This window comes from Gracilinanus agilis, chromosome 6 (genome assembly GCF_016433145.1).
Source record: "Gracilinanus agilis isolate LMUSP501 chromosome 6, AgileGrace, whole genome shotgun sequence".
Lineage (NCBI taxonomy): Eukaryota > Metazoa > Chordata > Mammalia > Didelphimorphia > Didelphidae > Gracilinanus > Gracilinanus agilis.
The window spans coordinates 261,930,130-261,956,036 of NC_058135.1; positions in this window are offsets into that span (position 1 = coordinate 261,930,130).

Genomic DNA, 25,907 nt, shown 5'->3' on the forward strand with positions numbered 1-25,907 from the left:
TAGCTAGGAGGCACTCTTTCCTCAGTTGTTACTTCTCAGAATCCCAAGATTACTTCAAAGCCAAAATTAAGTTCGATTTTATCATGAGGCCTTTCATGCCCCTCTCTACCATTGTAAATGTTTTCTCTGCCCCAAATACTTCTATTTTGTCTTTATATACTTTTGAATTTTCTACATGATTCTGGGAAAAATAATTTAATATCCCAGATCCCCCTCACTCATCTTTAAGACTTCAGTATGAAGAATGACTGATGATCTTAAGATATACCTTGTTTTCTCAGCTTGGATTCCCTTGGTAAACAAATCAGAGACTGACGATCAGACACATTGCCTTCATTCATGTAGGCATGCATTTTGTGCAGAGATACATGTGTACACATGTCCCTGTTGTGGACAGGAAATATGTGTATAATCAGGAAAAATAGGAAGCACTAGCTAGGGCTTAATTTGGAGGTTCTGCCATTCCTGACAACATACACATCAAGATTCTATTTTAGGCTACTAGAATGAAGGATCATTGTGGGAAAATACTATTCATTTCCAGATCCTTAGATAGTCTCTGAAAAAGAGTAGAGGCTTAAGTTTTTTTCTTTTTGAATGGAAACCCATTGATTTTTAGATAACACTATTGGTTCCATGAATACTAGGATACATCTATATATTCATAGATATTAGAAAGGGCTTAGCAAACTCATTTGCTCTTGGATTTGATGTTTAATTACTTTCTCTGAAAGACGTTTGTTTTTACTTATAAAAATGATATGTGCTTCATGCTATTTAATTCCTTGTTGGTCAAAAGGATGGCATAAATTATATGTAATTTTATTAACTTTAATTATTAAACAAACCACACAATACACAAAATTAAGCTCTTTTATAGGAAGCAACAGGGAACTACATATTATTAGTACACCTCCTTACATGGATGACTTCCACAATCTCATCTATGTTGCCACTCTCTCCGCAGATCTCAGATGGCGCAGTCCTATATGATTGTCATTTAGGCCTACATATTCTTTATAGAATATTGAGACAAAATGACTCAAAATTATTAGCATTCCATGGACATCAATGCAGCATTCTTATCTATCAATCCTCTCTTGCTACATGGCCAGCTTGCTTTACTGCTCATAAGATCAAGACTCTTTATTGAAGAAATTCAATGAGATATGACCCAAAAGGACCAATAACAATGGCTAAGAAAATGGGGCAAATGTACCAAAATTTTCATCATTTATTTTTATATAGCTCCAATTCAGCATTAGGAAATGCATAAGAGGGTCAAGTTTTTATAGTGCTGGGAAATTCCGAAGAGATCAAGGTATTGTGCAGAGAAGAGAAGGTTTTGCTTAGGAAAATCTAATTGGTTTCCTACCTATAGGCACTAATATTAGCTAGAATTTTCCAGCAAGGAATATTCCAGAAATGGAAGGGGTTAGAAATTATTAGACATGTGGAAGGAGGATCCTGGGAGGGAAATAAAGAGATAAATATTTTTTAAAATTAGTTTATTTTTAAAAGAAAATTATATCCAGAAAAATAGAATTACAATTTTAGAACTAGGACTTTTACCTCAACATCCTTTTGTCAAAGGGGAAACCAAGGTAGGGGCAGGTTGAGTCATTGGCAGAGCTGGCTTTGAGCAGGTCCTATCTTTCAGGTTTCTCTTTCAGATCTTTGCATTCCAAATCTAGCCCTTTCCCAAAGAACCAGAATATTTGACTATATCATTCACTGATGATGGTAAGGCCATCAAGCAAACAGAAAAGTACATTTCATAAAGCTTTGCTAAGAATGTTTGAAGCCTTTCAATAAACATTTTAGCATCTGGGGATAGGAATATTTAACTACACTGTGTCCATGAATTAATCAGTGACACATTTGCACATTAGGCTTTCAAATGCCCTGTTAAACCCCTAGCTAATTCCCTCCCACATAGCCTATTTTGGTTTCAAAATGCAGCTGGTTATTCAAATTGTCACTGGCAATCCCAGGGCAACCCAAGGAGCAATAGGTCCTTGGATCTAATAGGCTGAGCTTTTCAAAACATTGGCACAGAATTCAGAATTTCATTATCAGGGTCAGAGAGCAGTGAGGCAGTGCAACATGCAACCTACTGGGAAGCGAAGGGATGAAAAGGGTGCCAGGAATGGAGGGGATGGGTGGTGGAGAGAACAAGCAGATTGGGCCCTCTGATAGTTCGAACTGAATAGGTATAATTGCACAGATATTTCCTGCTTAGGAAAACTGTAAGTGGAAAGAACAATCTGGAATAACAGGTCTTTTAAAATAAAGTGTCAGGCTCACCCAAATGACAGGAAGGGACCTGGATGGATAGGCCATGTTAAACTTCAGACTAAAAAAATATGCTTCCCCAAAGCATAAGATAAAATGTGTAAAACAATTTGAAAACTTTAAGGTCCTAAAATGTCAGTTTCTAAAAAAATCCATACTATTATTAATATTGAATGTTTCTTTTTCAATATGCAATATTCAGTCTCTTACTTTTTGTAGACAGTGCAGGGTTACTAGAATACTGTCTCATTTTTGTGTCCTGGAATCCCTAGTTGTCTTTAAGGCTTGAGAGTAGGGAGGAAGAAAGGGGAGAAGAGAAGAATAGAAAGGAGAGAAGAATATAGAAAGAGAGTAGAGAAAGGAGGGAAAGAAAAAAGAAGAAATGGAGAGGGAGTAAAAGGAAGTGAGGGGAAGGAGGAAAAAGAGATAAGGAGTCAAGAAGAGAGAAGAGGGAAAGGAGAGGAAGTACAGGAAGGAAGGGAAGGAAAGAGAGGAGGAGAGGAGAGAAAAGGGAAAGGGAGTAAGGGAGAAGGAAGGGAACAAAGGGAAGAAGTAGGGGAAGGAATAAAGGGAGAGGGAAAAGAAGGAGAGGGAAGGGAAGGAAGAAATGTCAAGGAGAGGAGAGAAGATGTGAGAAGCAAAAAGGAGAAGAGAAGAGAAGGGGTAAGAAGAGGGCAAGGAAAGAAGGAAGGAGAGAGAGAAGAGGGCAGAAATGCAGGAGAGGCTTTTATTCATTCAATGACTAAATTTATTTTTTTCATTTTTTAAAATAAAGCATTCTTACATAATATTATGATTTATGATCATGCAAGTGGGGGGATGTTCTCACTATTTTGCATGGTACTGTACACATATTGCCCCAGATTTCCTCTGTGAAACCTGTGAGTCAAATTAGGAACATTTAATGTAAAACTCTCACTTTACAGAAAGCTAATATTAAGAAATTATCTCATAATACAGATTTAGGACCTATAGTACTAATAGTGAATGTTTGGTTGGTTGGTTGTTGTCCTTTATACTGGAGAGTAAAAATGACACCACTGGGTGATATCTTTAGACTTGTGCACAAGTTGAATTTAAGTGAGACAGAGTTACACAAAGTTCTCAGTCTAACTCTCTTCCATAGTCATTGAAGTCCAACATCAACACAAAAGTCAAAATGTTGGATGATATCTCAGGATAAAATGTATGACCTTCGTTGGCATCTTCAATGTCAGACCAAGTTCTAAGCATTCCACAGTGCCTGCTTCAGTCTCTTCCATGGAGCCTTTGGAACAAATTGTTCTCAAACCACCCCATTAGATGATGGAAGTCTCCATATGCCTGGGGTAGACTACATCCCTAAATTACCAATGGATTTAAGACCTGTCAGTTGCCCTCAGCCTGGTTTAGTCCATCTGCTAAGACGATTAAGTAAAGTGCTGCCACTGCCCATCTTCCACTTTTTGGAGCTACAGATGACTTGGGTGAAAGGTAGACATCAAAGGTGGATAAAGATCCCTAAGAAACAAGCCCTCATACCAGAAGTATTCCCTGAATACCCTGTTTGCTCCTAGAAGTAAAGGTAAGAGAATATAAGAAGAATATGAGGAGCTATGTCTAAAACCCAGCCTTGCTATTTGCTAACTAATTTGAAGAAGTCAAATACTTCCTCTGGGTCTCAGTTTTCCAATTTATAAAATTAATCTGTTGGACTAGACAATTAAAATGAGTACTTTTACCTCTAAATCTTTGTTTTATATATAGACTTGCCCAAGTCACAAAATTATTAAATAGCAGAGCTGGGATTTGAACCCAATTATTTGGATTTCTAATCCCTTATGCTTTCTGCCACGCCATAACCAAATTACTGAAATCAGGAATACTGCAACACTGGCTCTAAGGATTCAGAAGGGTGTCACTTCTATTAACCACTCAAAAAACTTACTCAAAGGATAATAAAAGCTTGGGAAATTTAGAGCTTAAGAAAGTTGTACTTGTGTGCTAGGTAAGTGATACCAAATACAAATAGATATAGGATGACTAAACAATACATAGGAATCCCTGTGGCCTGCATATTAACTCAAAAATTGCATATCAACATCATCTGTGTCCTATTGTACTTTATATATTTTGTTAGATATTTTATTTTGTTTTACTTTTCCCCCAATTACATATAAAAATAATTTCCAACATTCCTTTTTCTAAATTTTAAGTCTCAACTTCTCTCCCTCACATCCAACCACTGAGGTAGAAAGGAATCTGATACATATTTTACATATGCAATCATGTAAAACATTTTTCCTTACTAATTCTTTTGTGAGAGGAAACTCAAACAAAAAAAATTAAAGAAAGTGAAAAACCTTTGCTTTGATCTGGATTCAAACTTCCCCAGTTCTTTCACTGGAAACAGATGTCATTTTTTATGGTCGAGTTCTTTGTTTGGATCATTGTGTTGTTGAGAATAGCTAAGTTATTCAGAGTTGTCCATTGTACAATATTGTTGTCATTGTATACAATATTCTTCTGGTTCTGCTTACAATGGTCTGTATCAGTTCATGTAAATCTTCCCAGGATTTTTTTTTTCTGAATTCCTTCTGCTCATCATTTCTTATAGCTCAATAGTATTCCATTACAATTATATACTGTAACTTATTCAGTCATTCCCCAATTCATGGGTATCCCCTTTCTTTTTAATTCTTTGCCAACCCAAAGGGAGCTGCTTTAAATAGTTTTGTACATATAGGGCCCTTTCCTTTTAGTACCTAGTAATGGTATTATTAGGTAAAAAGATATGTATGCTCTTTGGGCATATATCCAGATTCCTCTCCAGGATGGTTAAGCAGTTCACAATTCCCATAACTATGCATTAATATCTCAGTTTCTTTCCCTCTCCTCCAAGTTTTGTCATTTTCTTTTCCTGTCATTATAGCCAATCTGATAGATATGGCTTAGTAACTGAGAGGTGTGTTAATTTATATTCATCTAATATATAATTATTTTGAGTATTTCTTCACATAACTATACATAGCATTAATACTTTGTCTGAGAATTGCCTGCTCATATGCTTTACTATTTATGAATTGGGGAATTACTTGTATTCTACATTTAAATCATTTCTCTATGTATTTGAAAAATGAGGAATTTATTAGAAAGACTTGTAATTCTTTTTCATCTTTATAATTATTACTCTTTATTCTATCCCCCCTTTAATCCTTTCTTCTCTCCTTTCATTCTGTCCGTCCTCAAAACTGCTTAGCTTTTGACCACTGCATCCTACAATTTGTGTTTTTTTCTATTGGCCCCCTCACCTTATACACTTCTACTAAAGAAGGATAAGAGAGATTTCTATACCAAATAATTGAATATATTCTTCATTCTTTAAGCCAATTTCAAAGCATCATTCAAGTGTTACCTTTTCTACCCTCCTCCACTTTACCTTCTAATGTAAAAGTATGTTCATGCCTCTTTTATTTAAATAATTTAGGCCATTTGATTTCTCCCTCCTCCCTTCTCCCAATCCATTCCTTTTTCTCACACACCCTTAATCATATTTATTTATTTTTTAGAAACCTTATCTTCTGTCTTAGAAGCAATATCATTTATTGGTTCTAAGGCAGAAGAATGGTAAGGGCAAGGAAATGGGAGTTAAATGACTTGACCAGTGTTGCACAGTCAGGAAGTGTCTGAGGCTAGATTTGAACCCAGGACCACCCTGTCTCTCTAGCTATTGAGCAACCTAGCTGACTTCTTATTTGCTGCCTTAGAAGCATCACTTCCAAGGTCAAATAATGGTAAAGAGTTAGGTAATTAGGGTTAAATGACTTGCCCAGAATCACACAGCTAGGAAGTATCTGAGGACAGATTTGATCTGAGGTCCTCCAGTAACATGGAGCTGTCCTTAGCTATCCTTCAATCCTCAATTTTTTTAATTTTTATATATCATTCCATTATATTCAACTCATAACCCTAGTCTTCTTTCTATCAACACTTCTTCTAATTGTCCTATTAATGGTAAAGTTCTTAGGAATTAAAGTAACATTTTCTAGTGTAGGAATGCAAATAGTTTAAAGTTATTGAATGTCTTTTAATTTTCCTTTCCCATTTATGTTTCTCTATAATCTTATATTTGAGAGACAATTTTTCTATTCATCTATGGGCTTTTCATCAGGAATGTATGAAAGTTCCATATTTCATTGAATGTCCATTTTTCCCCTGAAAGATTATATTCAGTTTTGCTGGGTAGGTGATTTTTTACTGAAACCCTAACTTCTTTCCTCTCTGGAATATCATATTCTAGTCCCTCTTATCCTTTAATGTAGAAGTTGCTGAATCTTGTATTATCCTTACTATGGTACCGCAATATTTGAATTGTTTCTTTTTGACTACTTACAATAGTTTCTTCTTGACTGGGGAGTTTGGGAATTTAACTACAATATTCCTTGAAGTTTTCCTTTTTGACCCTCTAACAAGAGGTATTCAGTAGATTCTTTCAATTTCTACTTTGCCCTCTTGTTCTAGAATATAAGTTCAATTTTCCTTGATAATTTCTTGAAAGATGACGTCTAAGCTCGTTTTTCATCATGGCTTTAAAATGGCCCAAGAATTCTTAGATTATCTTTCCTAGATCTATTTTCTAGGTCAATTGTTTTCTAATGATATATTTGACATTTTCTATTCTTTCAAAATTCTTTTTACTTTGATTGATTTTTGGTATCATATCAGTTCCCCAATTCTAATTTTAAAGGAATTTTTTTTCTTCAGTGAGGTTTTGTAACTCCTTTTCTATTTGGCCAGTTCTACATTTGACAGATTCTTTTTTCCCTAGTGGATTTTTGTAACTATTTTTCCATAAAGGCAATTCTTCCTTTTAAGGAGTTCTTTTCATTGAATCTAGGGTATCCATTTGACAAATTCTGCTTTTTTAAAAAGATTTTCTATTCAGTGGATTTTATGCCTCTTTTACCAATTGGTCTCTTCTATTTTTAGTGTATTATTTTCTTTAGTATTTTTGAGTCTCCTTGACCAAGCATCACCTCTTTTTTTCATGATTTTTCTGTGTCATTCTTTTCTCAATTATTCTTCTACTTATCTTATTTAATTTTCAAATCCTTTTTGAGCTTCTCAAGGAATTCTTTTTGGTCTTGAGGCCAATTCAAATTTTTTTGGAGACTTTGGAAACAGCAGTACTGCTTGGAGGTCTTCAATATTAAAGCCTGTTTCTGAGTTTGCATTTTGATCTTTGCCACCAAAATACCTTTCTATGTAGTTTCTTTTTCTGTTGCTTACTCATTTTACAGCCTTTTTCTCGTCTTTTAACAACAAAAACCACCCAAAACTGTTACATGTGGTCACTTCATTCCTGCAGTGAAGGAAGCACTGTTCCAAACCTCAGATTCATTGTGCAGCTACCTTTAGACCTAGCTCAAGGGATATGAAAGTTTTCAGTTCTTCCTGGATGGTATGGTCTAAGGAGAGGTATGTTTTAATATTTAACAGTCTCCTGGACCGTGTTCTGATCTGTGAGCAAGCACAAGCAATCTTCTCCAAATCAAAACTCTTACTAGTGTCTCTTGCTCCCCAATGGCCTTAAGCCTTGGTGCTCCTCCATGTCCTGGGACCAAAATCCAGGACTTTAACCTGAAATTGTTTATGAGCAATAAACAGAATCTTGTACCCAGAGACAACAAAGGACGCCTGTAATCTTCTTCTGAGCATCTGTCTAACATCCCTTATTGGAAATGGCTGAGAGGCCCCAAAATTTTTGTTTCTGATTCAGCCACCCCCAAAGTTTGCGCTGGTTTGCTGAAGTGGAAGCTGCCTTGGCATGCTAGTTTATCTTCAATTAACATGCAGATAGGATAGATCTTTTGTGCTGGCCTTCTAATTTATTTTGCCCTGAATAGCATTTTCAACCCATCACTTTGTGGATTCTGCCCCTCCAAAATTAGTTTTGAGGAATTATAACAAAGTTGTTTGGAGGTTAAGTTGATAAAAATCTGGAAGTCTGTGCACCTTCTCTATCATCTTGACTCTGCCCTCAGATATTTTTCAATTACATTTTAATCTGATTTGTTCTACATACTGGAATCCTCCTGATTGCACTATATACACAAAGTACTTGTTTGGCACCCTTGGTAATAAATGGTATAGTAGATTGAGTGCTTGATCTAGATTCAGAAATTCTCAGATAGATATCTTGCCTTAGTCATCACCAGTTGTGTGACCTAAGCAAGTCACTCAATTATTCAGCCTCAGTGTTTCAACTCTTCAAAATGAAGATAATAATAATATCTCACTCAAAGGGTTGTGTCAAAGATCAAATGAGGAGAGACATGTGAAGTGCTTTGTAAGGCTTAAAATGCTATGCAAATGTTAGCTTCTATCATTACTACAGAAAGTAACTTTGAAGTGAACTGTTTATTGTAATTTAAGCTAGTTACTGTGTAATTTTAACAAGATCTTTTGTCAGTTTTGATATTCTTTGGACTTAATTTGCTTTTCAAAAGATATATTTTCTTTTACATTAAAATAATATTCAGATATCACCATTCTACCCTTTGCCACTTTGTATAATGTTTATGTATTCTTTTGTTTTGTTATAGCTGTAGGTAAGGGAATAATTGAGGCTTAAAACTGAAAACTATCTTAGCTAATGAACAAATATCATGATTTTTAAGCTATTCCCTCACACTCCTAATTCACAATCAGTTGGCATGTTGGGTTACCCAGAAGGCCATTGATTCTAATATTCAAAGTGGTCTACAGGTGATTCATCCTCAAAGTTTTACCAGCAAATCCCTGATAGTGTACTTCTCTCTTATGTTTACCCAGTAAGCATGAAGAACTGAAAATAAATAGGGGAAAACACCCCTAACCACCCAAAATGAATGCACACTCTTCTATGAACACATAAAACCTCATTGGTAAGAATGATGTTGCTAAAGTTGTTCATCCTTCATTTTTGAAGAGGATCCATCATTGGATATTGAATTGTTTGGGGGGGAAATTTTGGACATCATTGTATATTGTCTTGACCTGGACATGAATTGGGTTTAACTGAATCAGAGTTGCACAGTCATCTACATCACTTTCTCTTCCAGAGACACTGAATTTTAGTGGCAACACAAAAGACAAAATAACTGTTGATGGTCCAGGATGAAATAGGTGACTTAAACGCCTTCAATATTTGACCAAATTTTATGTGTTCCAACCTTCATGAGACCTTTGGAACAAACTGTTTTCATCTGCCCCTTCTACCAAGAAAAGTCTTCATACGCTTGGGAAAAACATGGTGGGAAAAATTATGTAGTGAAGACAACACATTTTTGACACTTCCACCATAAACAATCTCTGATTGATGTTGGATATGTTTTTCCAACTGAATGGATAACTCCATTGCAAGATGTCATAACTAATATGATGGTTGGGTATATTAAGAGATAATAAAAGTCTTCCACTGCTTTTTAGAAGGGGAAGGATAAACACTGATCCCTTTTCAAGAGCTAGCGTTTTTCATCCTCTCTCTTTAAAGAATCTTTCTTGTTTTTAAGGTCATTAGATGTTTGACATGTTCTTGGCCAACTTATTCTTTTTAATTCTATCAAAAAGCTTTATATTTTGTAAGGAGGCAATAGAATTTTTCTGTCCTTTCTGTGGTTTCATCACCTGAGTAGGTAGAGAATGGTAGAGGCTCTTTTGTGAGGGGTATGCTGACCAATTTCTTGGATGATGCTAATGGCAATGGCAATGATAAAATCAGTATCACCCTTCTATGTGAATTCAGTCAATAATATGTGGACAAAGAAATAGCAAAAAAAAAAAAAAGAGTTGACCCATGCAGATTTGTATTTAAAACTGGATGGTTTTAAGTTGGTAATTTAGGACAAGTTCATTGCCACCAGAAATGATAAAAAAATTATCTTTAAAGAGCCAAGAGTTAGACATCATTGTAACCTGTGCAAGAAAATCATAGGAAATGTTCTACATATTCCTAGAGATCGTAAAAAATTAACTCCTACAGAATATGTAGTAAGACATGATTTGGTGGTTAGAAATATAAACCAGAAATTTGACCCATTCTTTTATGTATGGATTTATAGTCAATAAATATTGATACTACAAAAAGAGAAAAAAATTTCTGGAAAATTCAGTCGACTATATTGTAACTGTACAATTAATAGAGACCAAATTATCTCTTAAAACAGTCTAAATCTGATGATGAAACATATAATTTAAGGATGGCATTTTTATAGATGAGTCCATATCAAATACTTATATATCCAAGATATATGGAACATTTTTCCATAATGTTAATATACAGAAGTGAAAAGTAAAATCACTTTTATTTATTAAGGCCAGGTGCTGTACTAAGGCCTAGGAATAAAAAATAAAGGAAATAAAATTCTATTTACAAGGACCTTATATTCTAATATAGAAAGACAAGACATACTAAAATGGAGGTCAGTTTTAGAGTGTTAAGAAAGCCATAAGGCTGATTACTTAAGGAGTAATTTAATTATCTTTCTCCAAACTAGAGTTGGAAAGTAAGGAGTAGGTGAGAAACGTAAGAGCATAGCCTCCTGGGGAGTAACTTAGAGGCAGAGGCAGAAACTAGTGGCTGGTCACTCACCAGAGGTTTCCAAGGGTGTGACTTTTGACTTTCAGTTTACAGGTAAAGTTTGGAGTATAGAATAATACAAAAGTACAGACCAAGGAAGTAGGATGAGGTGAGCATCATTCCTCTTTTCCTGTTTGCTCTTGAAGTTTGTTCCATCTATGTGGAAGATGCTTTCTGGAAGCCAATAAGCCATACAATTACATCCTAAGTTTTTTATTCAACTACTCCAATCAATTATTTTATCTCCTTATTTTGTCTATTTATAGACAATACTTTGTAAAATGTTAAATGTAAAATAAAAATTATACCAAATAATCATTTTTCTGTTCCTGTAGGAAGTCCATCCTTTAATGACCAAAAAGACAAGATGAGAGTAATTATAATATTTCATATATTTATGTAGGGATTTCAAAATTACAAATAATAGTCCATTCAAATAACTTTTGGAGATAGTTAATGTGGGTGATTTGACAGATCATATCACTAAATCTTGGAAAAGTAAAATGAATTGTCCAAGATGATAAAGTTATTAAATTCACAGTGTTGGCTCTCAAACCAGAACTTTACAATGTAGTGGTTGCTCCTTCCAGTATATCACACACACATACATGCACACACATGCATATTATACATACACACACTATTCTGAAACTTCTATCATAATGTCGATAATGTATGGCCATGCCTACAATCTTATTTTTAAAATTTGGATGTTTGTCCATTAAACTGTGAGCTCCTTGAGAAGAAAAATAATGTTTTGTCCTTCTTTTGCCACCTCTAGAAATTTATACAGTAACTGGCACATAGTTGGGACTTGATAAATGACTGTTGACTGACAATATTTGTGATTGTAATTTCTTTGTTAGTATAGTGTTCATATAGTTTTACTTGTTTACAACTTGATGAAGTAGGTAGAGCATGTATTTTCACTAACTTTGCAGATAAAGAAAGAACAGTTTGGTGAAAATATACATTTCATAGTATCACTCAAGAAAGTCATAACAAAGTCCTTTATTCATTAGTGGAACTAGAAAGAATAATGGTATCTAGCTTTGCAAAAGGAAGTGGGTGAAAAGAATAACAGAAGTCATTTTCCCACCAGTATTCAGAATACATGATCTAAATAACAACTACAGAGACTGCCTCCTTTGACACAGAAGTTTGGTCCACACATTTGTGTCAAAGTGAGAAAAAAAAGAGAATGTTATTGGGAATTAACAATTTTGTTGAAATAGCAGTTCAGTAGATTTTTAATTGAATCATCTCTCATGTATGTCCAGAATAAAAATTATTGTAAGAAAATGGAAAGAATTCACGTGACCAAAGCAAATCCTAACTCTGATAGATGAATGCCCTTATGATGTCCTCAACCTACTCCCTCCTGAGCATAGTATCTCTGCTGGGTAAGTAATTCAGCTTTCTCATCTATTATGATAAACAGAGATTAATATTTTAACAGCCTGGCTATTTTGATCTTATTTGTTCTGATATTTGTTTTACATTACCTTCAATTTCCAGTATGTCCTTTCCTTTCATCTCCCAGAGATCCACCTCTTACAATGGAAGGGGCACAGAGTAAGCAGAAACAGAGAGAGAAATAGAGGCAGACAGAAAAAGGAAGTCAAAGAGACACACAGAGAGAAGGCAGATCAGTGAGACTAATCAACACTCAGTGTGACAATATGTAGAAAGTATCACAATATTCATATCTCCATCCCTCTGCCAAGAAAGGACAGAGTTAGATTTTTACATCTGTTTTTCAAGATCAAGCTCAGTCATTATACTTTGAAATATTTCCTTTTCTATTAAAATATTTCCATTTATTTTCTTTACACTTTTTATTTATTGTTTTTTCTCATTCTTGGTATATTTCACTTTTCTTCAATTTATATAAAGCTTTTCCTGAAGAACATGATTGTTGCTGTTGCTCATTCATTCATTTACATATGCATCCCATTCATTCAATTGTTTGTTTAGTAATCAGCAGTCTGTAGCAACATTAAATAATGTCTAGAGAGCCTCTGAACAAAGAAGACTTGAAGCCTTGCATCTGACATATACTTGCTTCTTGACATGGGGCAAGTTACTCAACTTCCCTGTGGCCCGTGAAACTCTCCAAGATGGTAATTTATAGAGGAAAAGACTGACCTACTTTAGTATGGAGATTTTATTCACCTGGCTCTTCCCTATATCAAAGAAATTACAACTATAGTTTCTCTCCCTATCACAAGATGAGTAGTTAAATAATGCAACAAGACATCTTGCTACAAGATGGGGATATTGAAAATAAAAGCAAAAGGGTTCCTAACCTCATTGATTTTCCATTCTCCTATTGATTATGTTAAGCTTCTGGTTTGGGGTTGAAGTGGAGGGTTTGGATGTATCTTTCTTTATAAGAGGTGACAAGTAAGGTCAGTGAAGCATCACTTATCTTTATATTTTTCTAGATTACATGTCGCTATGTTTTTACAATATTTAATAAATAAATTCAAATAAATATGTTTAATGATCATTTTCTAATCTTTTGTGATCCCTCTTCTCTTCTTCCATACTACCTCTCTCCCTTCTCATGACAGCAAGTAATATTGTATAGTCTGTATATGTGTTTTCTTAAATACATATTTTCATGTTCCTCATGTGAAAAAAAACACATATTGCTACTAGAGAAAAATTCCTAGAGGAAATAAAGTAAAAATGGTATATATGTTTCATTTTGCATTCAGTTTTTTCTTTAGTGGTGGATAGTCTTTTACATGATGAGTCACTTAAAGTTGTCCTGAATCATTACATTGCTGACAATAGTTGTCATTCACAGTTGAACACTGTACATTATTGCTATTACTGTATATAACATTTTTCTGGTCCTGCTCACTTCACTTTGCATCACGTCACATATATCTTTCTTTTTTTCCACAATGAAGCATCACTTTTACACTATATGTACCTCAGAGGATCAAGTACTGTTTGGAAAAGATAGATTCCCATTGACAATATGAGTTTCAATAAGTTTATTTATTTTAACAATGTTATCTAAAGTCTACTTGATATATTAATTGTGAATTGGTAGAAACTATTTGGACTCTACAGGGTAGAGGAAAGTTTTGACTAAGAATAAATGAAACAGTTCAGAGCTCATTCCTGACCTTTTGATTTTGACAATGTATAAAGTAACTGCTGTACATAAAATATCCTTAGGTACTTATAGGAAACATACCATAACAAGCTAGATGAATTATTATTGACTCAAGGTGGCAATATAATTCTTTTGGTTTAAGAACTCTGATCGCTGCATAATAGAGGGTTTTACTTACTTCCTAATACTTTGATCCTCCCCACTGCCAGATGAAATCATTACCTTTTCTTTCTCCCAGGATTATTTAGTATGGGATGATGCCTTCCTTACAATGTTTTAGATCATTGTGAGTAAAGGGAAGGGTTGGAGAATGAATGAGAACCTTTGCTTCTAATGGGAGGAAGAAAGATGGAGTTCTTGGCCAAATGTACAACCACTTTTTCATCTCACCAGAGACAAGAAATGAGTGTCTAGAAGGTAACTGATTACTATGCGCCTCCACAGTGGGTCAAAAAAAGTTATTCTGTTCAGTCTTTCCTATAATTGGATGTTGGTGGGGGAAATGCAATATGAGATGGCTCAAAAATAGAAATCCTTCATGCTACATTGGCTGTTTAACACATGTGCACTTAGGAATTTGCTTGTAGAACATCCATTAGCAACAATGATCTCTCTCACCTGTGAAATCTTAGAGCAGGCATTGGCAGCACAGACTATGCTTCTTTGGCATTAAAAGGGCAATTCAGAGGTAATAATCTACACAAGCAGCTTATTTTTCCACAGTTTAATCAATCAATGAGCATATTCATTTCCCATTTTATCAATCTTCTCTTTATGTGTTTAGCATAACATTTGTTAGCATCTGAATATAGTTTTAGATTTTGTAGATTAAATGACTTGTCCAGGATCAACAGCTATGAAGTATCTTTAATCAAGTCTTCTTGAGTACTATTCCAAATGCTCTAAGCATTGTCTCATCTAGATTTTTCCTAGAGAAAACAAAACAGAAAATGTATGATGCAAGGATTTGATATAGGTATTTGGATCTATGATTTAATTGGTATAGGGAAATCCTCAAGTAAGGAAATCTCCTTCACATATACAGATAGATACTTTTTTTTCTTAAAATTTTAGTCTGAGTTACATAGAAAAATGAGAGAATAAGTGTTTTGTTCAGGGTAAAAAAGGCAGTATATATCAGAGACAAGACCTGTACCCAGGTCTTCCTGGCTCAGATACCAATTCTCTATTCATCATATTCCAGTTGTCTCTAATAGCAATTGTAGCAACCACAAAATAATGACTGGTTAATTCATTGATGATATTAAGGTTTTGGAAGATGATTAACAATTTCTAATGATTAGGCTACAAAGATTGTGTGTAGTAATTTTGTTGTTCATTTTTCAGTTGTATCTGACTCCTCATGAACTCTTTTGAGGTTTTTCTTTCTTTTTTTAGAAAAAAAAAAATTTCCGTTGTTACATGATTCAGGTTCTTGCTCTCTCTCCCCCCACCCCACCAACCCACAGTATCTGATGCACATTTCCACTGGTTTCTTCCTGTGTCATTGATCAAGACCTATTTCCATATTATTGATAATTGTTCTAGGGTGGTCATTAAGAGTCTACATCCAAATAGTGTCTGTATCAACCCATGTGTTCAAGCAGTTGTTTTTCTTCTGTGTTTCTACTCCTGCAGTTCTTCCTCTGAAAGTGGGTAGCATTTTTTTTTCCCATAGATCCCTCAGAATTGTCCTGGGTCACTGCGTTACTGCTAGTACAGAAGTCCATTACATTTGATTTTATCACAGTGAATCAGTCTCTGTGTACAATGTTCTTCTGGCTCTGCTCCTTTCACTCTGCATCACTTCCTGGAGGTCATTCCAGTTCACATGGAATTCCTCCAGTTCATCATTCCTTTGAGCACAATAGTATTCCATCACTAGCATATACCACAATTTGTTCAGCCATTCCCCAATCGAGGGGCATCCCCTTGCTTTCCAGTTTTTTGCCACCACAAAGAGTGAAGCTATAAATATTTTGTATGAGTTTGTCTATCTATGATCTCTTTGGGGTACAAACCCAGCAGTGGTATGGCTGGATCAAAGGGCTGGCAATCTTTTAACACCCTTTCAGTGTAGTTCCAAATTGCCATCCAGAATGGTTGGATCAATTCACAACTCCACCAGCAATGCATTAATGTCCCAATTTTGCCACATCCCCTCCAACATTCATTACTCTCTCCTGCTGTCATTTTAACCAATCTGCTGGGTGTGAGGTGGTACCTCAGAATTGTTTTGATTTGCATTTCTCTAATTATTAGAGATTTAGAACACTTTCTCATATGCTTATTGATAGTTTTGATTTCTTTATCTTAAACTTGCCTATTCATGTCCTTTGCCCATTTATCAATTGGAGAATGGCTTGATTTTTTGTATAATTAATTTAGCTCCTTGTATATTTGAGTAATTAGACCTTTGTCAGAGTTTTTTATAAAGATTTTTGGTAGAGATACTACTGGTATCCTGTTTACTACATTAGCTCATTTTATAGATAAGGGAACTGAGTCAAACAGGGTTATAGAACTTTCCCAAAGTTGGATCTGAACTCAGGTCTTTCTGACTCTAAACTCAGCCCTCTCTTCCCCATGCCATCTAGTTTTGCTAAGCTTACAATGTGATTATCAATTACACTTCATTTCCAGTGTTGTCTTCCTCCATTAGAATATAAGTTGCTTAATGGCAGAAAATATCTTGGTTTCTTGGATTTATATTCCCAACATTTAGAATAGTTCCTCATGCAAGAAAGTGCTAAGTGAATTCTTTCTCCTTATATCTCTCTGTCTTTGTCTCTGTCCTTAGCTCCTCCCTTCCTCTCTGTCACACATAAACATACAGGTTATTAATCTGGATGTTAATTATTGTTGAAAAATTATAACTTTATTTTAATATAAATTTGCATTTTAATGTTTATGGAATTTATATTACATATATTAAATATACACTGACAAAGGGGTTTATAGATTTTACAAAACTACCAAAGAGTCTATGACACACTAACAATAAAATAATTAATAATATTAATCCATGAATAATATTTATATAGTGTTTCATATTTTGCAAAAAACCTTATATCTGCTTTCCTACTTGATTTTCATAATAACCCTCTGAGGTAGATACTATTAAAATTTCTATTTTATACTTGAGTAAACTGAGAATGAGCACAGTGAAATGATTTATTTAGGGTAGAATAGCTAGTAATTGTATGAGGAAGGATTTGAATTCAGGTCTTCACTATTTCATATTCCTACTAACATTGCTAACTCTGATCTAATGTGAGGTAGAAAGAAGATCCATAAATTACCAGTGTGTAATTTTGAGGGGAAGGTAGTAGGAGTAATATAAAAGAGCTAGCAGGTAAAATCATACTCCAAATTCATTATCATTCAACATCTAGTCATAATTGGAGGCTAGTTTTACAAGATTTATTTTTATTTTAATATAAAAGAAAATTAACTATATTAATTTTTAATTATTATTTTATCTTTTTCAGATTACTTGTTGATATAATTTTTAATATTAGTTTTGGGGCATTTGGCAATCCATTTTCTCTCCCTCCCTCCCTCCCACTTCATCCCCAAGAAGGCTGGTAATATTATATAAGTTTTACATATATTATCATATAATACATATTTCTATGTTCATTATGTTGTGAAACAAGACAAATATTGCTTACATTTTGAGAAAATTAATGGAGGAAATAAAATGAAGAATGGTACATTTCAGTATGCATTCAGATTCTATCTGTACTTTCTATGGCTATGAATATCTTTTTTGTTTGTTTGTTTTAAATATCATGAGTCTCTTGGAGTTTGTTTTAATTATCATGAGTCTCTTGGAGTTATCCTGGATCTTTGTCTTGTTGATAATAGTTGTCATTCATAGTTGATCATTATACATTATTGTTGTCATTGTGTATAATGTTCTCCTGGTTCTGCTCATTTCACTTTGCATCACTTCATAGAAGTCTTTCAAGGTTTGGGGGGATTATCTTATTTTTCATTTCTTATGGCACATAAGGATTCCATTGCAATCATATACCATAACTGGTTCGGCCATTTCCCAATTGTTGGACATCCCTTCAGTTTCCAGTTCTTTGCCACCCCAAAAAGAGCTGCTATGAGTACTTTTGTATGAGTAAATTCTTTGAACCTATCTTTAATCCATTTTGGATATAGACCTCACAGTGGTATTACTGATTTAAAGGGTATTGCACAATTTAATGACTCTTTTGGGCACAGTTGCAAATTGCTGTCCAGAATGGTTTTATCAGTTCACAGCTCCACCAATAGTGTATCAGTGTCCCAATGTATCCACATATGCGACATTTGTCATTTTTATTTTTTGTTATGCTACCCTGTGTGATAGATGCAAAGTAGTATCCCGGACTTGCTTTAATTTGTGTTTCTATAATTATTAGTCATTTGGAGCATTTTTTTCATATGACTAGAGAGAATTTAATTTCTTCATTTGAGAATTGTCTGTTTGATCATTTGCCAATTGAAAAATGTTTTATATTCTTATAAATTTGACTCTATTCTGTATATTTTTGAGAAATTAGGCCTTTGTCAGAGATAACTTGTTAAAACTATTTTTGCAGTTTGTTGTTTGCTTTAAATCTTGATTTCATTTATTTTGTTTGCACAAAATTATTTTAGTTTAAGATAGTCAAAGTAATCAATTTTTCTTGTAATAATGTTTTCTACATCTTGTTTTGACCTAAATAAATTCCCTTATTTATAGGTCTGAACAGATAAACTATTTTGTGGTCCCCTGATTTGTTTATGGTATCATCCTTCATTTCTCAATCATGTATCCATTTTGACATAATCTTAGATTATGGAGTGAGATGTTGGTCTATGCCTATATTTTGGCATACTGTTTTCTAGTTTTGGCAGCAGTTTTTTGTCAAATAGTGGGTTCTTCTAAAAACTTGGATCTTTGGTTTATTAAGCACTAGATTACTATGATCATATGATTGCATGTTGAATGTATCATCTATTCTGTTGCCCCACTATTCTATTTCCTAGTCATTATCAGATTATTTTGATGTTTGTTGCTTTATAATATAGTTAGATCTGTTATGGCTAGTCCACAGTCCTTCATACTTTTTATTCATTTCCTCCATATTCTAGTTCTTGATCTTCCAGAGGAATTTTGTTCTTATTTTTTCCAGGTCTATAAAATTAGTTTGGGAGAGTTTGATAAGGCACTGAATAAGCAAAATAATTTAGGCAGAACTGACATCTTTATCATATTAGCTCAGCCAACCCATGAATAATTGATATTTTTGAAATTATTTAGATCTGACTTTATTTGTTTGAAAATTATAGTTCCTGGGCTTATCTTGGCAAGTAGACCTCCAGGTATTTTATATTGTTCACAGTTATTTTTAATGGGGTTTCTCTTTTCCATCTCTTGCAGTTCAACTTTATTGGTAGTATTGAGAAGTGCTAATGATTTATTTGGCTTTATTTAATATCATACAACTTTGCTAAAGTTGTTAACTGTTTTGATTATTTTTTTGGTTAATTCTTTAGGCATACCATCACATCATCTGCAAAGAGAAATAGCTTTATTTGCTCTTAACCTATTCTAATTTCTTCATTTTTTTTCTTGTTTTATTACAATAGCTAGCATTTCTAGTAAAATATTGAATAGTAGTAGTGTAATGGGCATCGATACTACACTTCTAATCTTATTGGGAGGACTTCTAGCTTATCTTCATTAGAGAACATGCTTGCTGAGAGTTTTAGATAGATGTTATTTACCATTTTTAGGAATGTTTCATTTATCCTAATTTTATCTCATGTTTTTAATAGGAATGGGTATTATATTTTGTCAAAAGTTTTGATTGAATATATTGAAATAATCATGTAGTTTCTGTTATTTTCATTATTGACAGTCAATTATGCTAAGCATTTTCCTAATATTGGACTATCTCTGCCTTCCTGATATAAAACCCGCCTGGTTAAAATGTACGTTCATTTTATATACGTAAAATGCATGATACATACAAAATATGATATATTGCTGTAATCTCCTTGCTAGTATTTTAAGATTTTTGCATCAATATTCATTAGGGACACCGATCTACATTTTTCTATTTTTGTTCTTCCTCATTTAGGTATCAATATTATATCTGTGTCTTAAAAGGAATTTGGTAAAGTTCATTCCTCAGATATTTTCCCAAATAATTTAAATAGTATTAGGGCAGCTGGGTAGCTCAGTGGAGTGAGAGTCAGGCCTAGAGACAGGAGGTCCTAGGTTCAAACCCGGCCTCAGCCACTTCCCAGCTGTGTGACCCTGGGCAAGTCACTTGACCCCCATTGCCCACCCTTACCAATCTTCCACCTATGAGACAATACACCGAAGTACAAGGGTTTAAAAAAATAGTATTAAAATTAATTGTCCTTTAAATTTTGGCAGAATTCACTTGTGAATCCATCTGACCCTAGGACTTTTTCCTTAGGGACATCATTTAAGGCTTGTTCAATTTCTTTTCCTGAGATGAGATTTTTCTATTTCCTCTTCTATTAATCTGGGTAATTTATATTTCTTTAAATACTCATCTATTTCACTTAGATTATCAAATTTATTAGCATATAATTGGCAAGAAATTCATTATTTTGGACTTTTCCTTCATTTTGTATTCCGGTCTTCCTCTGATGATTCATCATGATATAAGCCCTAGGTTCTTGAAAAATCCACAACTAGAGTCAAAACTCTGGAAGGTTCCAAGATGGAAGAACTTTAGATATGGATCTTGTGATAGGCATTATGTCTGTTCTCACTACCAGAAGGCTGGCCACAAGATAACAATGATTATTTTGGTCCCCTTCCCACTTTAAGCCATCTGTGAGGATGTGAAGGATTATTATTTTTGTCACAGGAGAAAATAAGTACTCATTCATTTTAGATCATAGCTTTAATGTAAATATGAATGTACATCTATGGATTTATATCATCCTTAGTCCAAGCAGTTCCAAATTTAAGAGAAATGTCATTTGCTAGAATCATTTAGCAATGGAACTTGTTGGCATCTTTTAAACTATCAACTTCCATTCCTTTACTCAAAAAAGATAGAAATTGAGGCTCAGACAGTGAATGGTAGTCCCCATTACACCCAACAATCTTGCTGTCGTGTTGGTGTTGTCACTTCATCAGTGTTGTTTTGAACTGATGTAATCATTGTCTCATTATTACTGAGACAAGAACTAAGTTTCCATTTTATGACCTTGTATCTAAAAATGAAAGTGATTTTTTGCCTGAGGATCTTCTTTTATAGATATCCATTAGGCAAAATTTTAGAGGCTTTCTCAGGGTACAAAAAGTTATCTTCCCAAGGAAAGTAAATTATCTAGTATTTCTCTTCCAAAACATTTTTTAAAACTCTTACCTTTCATCTTGGAATCAATACTGTGTATTGGTTTCAAGACAGAAGAATGGTAAGGGCTAGGCAATGGGGGTCAAATGACTTGCACAGGGAAGTATCCAAGGCCAGATTTGAACCTAGGACCTCCTGTTTCTAGGCCTGGCCCTCAATCCACTGAGCTGCCCCCTCCAAAACATTTTTTTTGAGCAAACATTTCTATAAATTACAGAGAAATTACCTGGTTATATTTGAAGAGTTTCTTCATCAAGAAGTTCTCTTGTACCAAAACATTTCCAAACTTATCCTGATTAACATGTTCATATAGATTTTATGTAAAAGCTTTATTTAAGAGGGCTCAGATTTTTTATCTAGTTCTTCATTTTCTATTAGGTGCTCTGACTGGTTTCAACTCCACCACCATTATGCCTACCCCAACTCTCCTAATACCCCCTCTTTTTAAGCTTCCTTTTGTATATAGTCCTCTCTCATTAAATTATAAACTCCTTCAAAGTAGGCAACTTCTTTTCCTTTTTCAAATACCCAGAGCTATCACATAGTAGGCACTTAATGCTTATTGACTCTGAAAGACATTTATATTTAAATAACAACAATATTTTTATATATTCTTAATTATCTTCAAAACAATCCTGAGAGGTAGGCAGGGCATATATGTTTTAATGATGAAGGGTTGTAGGCTCAAAAAGGTTTATGGACTAATCCAATGCCACACAAGAAGGCACTGGAATATATAAATTCTTATTCTAAATTTCATACCCTTAGAAGTAGTATGCTACAGTGATTTGTTTCTGGATTTAGCATAAAGGAATCAGGAGACAGAATCCTAGCTCCTATACTTGCTAGTTGACCCTGAGAATGTGAATTAGGTAAACTCTCTGGGATTTGTTTTCTTCATCTATAAAATAAGGAGTTTGGACTCTATTACCTCTAAATTCCCTCGTAGTTCTGAATCTATTTTCCTAAGATCTCGAACATCAATGCATCTTTGTTAAGCATCTGCTCTGGGCTGACCACTGTGCTAGGATCTGGGGATACAAAAAGATATAAGAAAGAGTCTCATCTTCAAAGGACTTTCCCTTTGTCTCTTTCCTGCCCCTTTATAGCTAGGGACTAGTTATTTCTTAATTTTATCCTTTTATTCGATTAGAAAAAAAAAACTAAGGTAATATGATTTAATGTTTTCCAAAATAATTCCAAGAGAATTTATCCTTTTATTAGAATAGAAAAAACTAAGGTAATATGATTTCATGTTATCCAAAAGAATGCATTCCCCACCCCCAAAATAAATAAATGCTTATAAACATGAAGTCAGTGCCTCATTGAACCTTGGATTTTGCATGAATTTAGTTTGAAAGCTGGTGCATTTAGATGATTTTAATAAACTCTTCTTCCTTAAGTCCATAATCTATATTGAAAGTGGGAACTTCTAAAACTGCCTTTTCACGTGAAGAGATAGAGACAGAGAGAGATCTTATCCTTCATTCTGAAATAAAAAGATGTCCTCATTTCCCTCAAAAGTTGCCTATGGATGATCCTCTTTCAGTCCTAAGAAAGTATAGACTCATTATTTCTTAGTAGCTAGATGACAGGATTGAATGTCTCTGTGGTTTAGGACTTTAGATGATGGACTGTGAATTTGAATCATAGATTACTTACTGTCCAGTTTCTCTTGATATACTGGTTTACAAACTGACATTCTTTACTTCACTTCTCGTTCCCAATTCTGTGTAGCTTTCTGGACACTTTTGCCGCCAATAACTATGTTAATTTTCTTTTATGCTATGACAAGAGAAAAGTCCCCCTTCTCATCATAGAAGATTCTTATCTTTCCTGAAAGTGATGAGTTGCTACCTCCCATATGCATGTTCTGGATACAAAGAGTTCTTCTATTTCATACTCCCAAAGGTTACTGATTATTCTTATTTATAGACTAGTATAACAGAATTTTTAATGTTAAAAAAGTTCTGAGTTTTTATGTTAAAGAAGTTCTGAGATTGACTATGACTTGCCTATAAGATCATGGAAAGTGGGAGGGGAAAAATGAATCGTCTTTCCCCATTGACCACTCACCCTATTTTCTTGGGTCTTTGGAAACTATTTAGCACTCTGGCATGAGACCTAAATATAGGAAAGTCTATTTCTTAGGGTAAAGCCGAAATGTACATCTCTCTTCCTGATTGCATATATGTGTATGCACCAGAGCAGACCCTATTAATCTCTCTTGCCACAGCTGAAGACAAAGCATATGTCTTTTGAAAAAAGAGATGTGAGTCTTGTTTCTTGACTCTCATCTCCTGTTTGCATATTTGCTTTCTCCCTTATCCTCAAACTACTGAAAAATGGGGCTTCTGTCAGTCAGACAACACCATCAATAAGCAACCGAGCATCTTACAAATTGCAGTTTTCCAAAACAAATCCTGTGTTTATTTCTTGTTGACACCGCTATCCAAAGCCAAAAATGCCTTCCATAAACTCACTGATTTCAATTATTAATAGCGGTAAATGCAGTACATTCATTCTACAAGTAGACTCAGGTGGAATGGTAGCAAATGGCCATTAATTCATTTACTGAATAATGCATTAATCGAGGATATTTATAGGGGCTTTCTCTCTGCTAATATATCTTCTTTTATTGATTAATATGCACTGCCATTTCTAAATATATATAGTTTACATAATTCTTTATGCACACAAGCAAGTAAAATATCATTTGAGTTTTTTCCTATGAATTTTATTTCCATTAGTAATTACAAAGTAATGAAATTTCAGGCACGAATGATAAAATAGTCTTTTTTCCTTAATCCCTTATTAATTTAAGTCACCAAAATTACTTCTAGATGTCAGGAGAAATTCAATTGGTGTTCTTGAAGTGATCTTAAAAGTTAAAGGCTTTTATAAAATGTGAGAACAGCCTCATCCAATATACACCAGGAGCAAAGGAGATTGTTGGCTTAACTATAGAAGGAGGTCAAGGAATTAAGAGGAAAACAGCTACTGGAAATCAGTAACTGAGGCACAGTTCTCCCATTGAAAATCAGATGACCTAAGTCAACATATGATGCTATAGAATGTCAAGAAGCAATTTTTTTGTAGAAGATACAATTACCAAGCTTAAATTTATGACTATTTTAAGTCAATCCCTTTCAGAAGAAAAGAATCTCCCTACTGCCTGAAGTTTTAGATTTCATAGAATGAGGAAGGAGAAACCCATATGATTGCAAATAGAAAATGTAGTTTAAATGAAACAAAACAAAACAAGCAAATAAACCACCCAGAAACTCACTAAACAGAAAAATAAAATTTTCACTTTTTGCTAAATGGAAAATCTCAAATAAATGGTATTAGGTGTTTGGAAGCAAGAAGGAAGACTGCAGACTAAATGAAGACAAGATAGAGGCTCCAGGGATCTCATCTGTGGGCCAGACTTGGACCAGCAGCCTATCCTGTCCCATGCTGTTTGCCAGAACTATGTTTAAAACTATGAAAGCAACAATCTTTTACACTTTCTTCTAAGGTACCAAATTTATTTAACGAGAGTGGTATGTTCCCTTGGAAATCATATTTCTCAATAGCCTTTTCAGTACATTTGAGATTTTTCATGATTGAAAGAGAAGATATAGTTCAACAATAAAAACTTATCCATTTAAGAAATAATACAGTGGTCATTTTAATTAAAAAAAACTTTCCCAACCCTTCTACCAAAATTTTAATATCATGAAGCACTAGTATAGTTTTGTTTTGAGTCCATAGCAACCATTGAAAATGTTTTAGGCCCCCCCAAAATGGATTCAAATTTAATTACCTGGTATTTTTTCATAGCCAACCAGCCAATCCTTTATATTCCAAAGGCATGGATGTTTAGAAGTGAATATCTCATTCTGGATGTTTGCATGTTTGCAAGCTACATAAAAGCTGAGATCATATGGCCCTCAGAAAATAGGAAAACTACCAACTTCTTTCTATAGTTTTCTGTTGACTTGTTAATTCAACTCTGTATAAGTATTTGTGGCTTTCCCCAATAGAAATAAACTCTTCAGCCCACATTGCTTAGGGCAGAGTAAACCATTTAATAAATGTCTGTTACTTTAACTTATTACCAGCCATTAGCAAACCCATATCCTTCCTGAATTTGGTATATATTTCAGCAAGCCCTAGTCCAGGGGAGTCAAATTAAAATAGAAATAGGACCACTAAATTGTAGAAAGATATCCCTATGGGCTACATATTTACTTGGAGCACTCCACATTGTCTAGATTCAATTGTGTTTTTTTCATTATGTTAAATATTTTGTAATTATACGTTATACTATTAGGTCACTCAAGAATTTCATACCTGTACCAGCCCATTGCTATAAAAGAAAGAAAGAAAGAAAGAAAGAAAGAAAGAAAGAAAGAAAGAAAGAAAGAAAGAAAGAAAGAAAGAAAGAAAGAAAGAAAGAAAGAAAGAAAGAAAGAAAGAAAGAAAGGAAGGAAGGAAGGAAGGAAGGAAG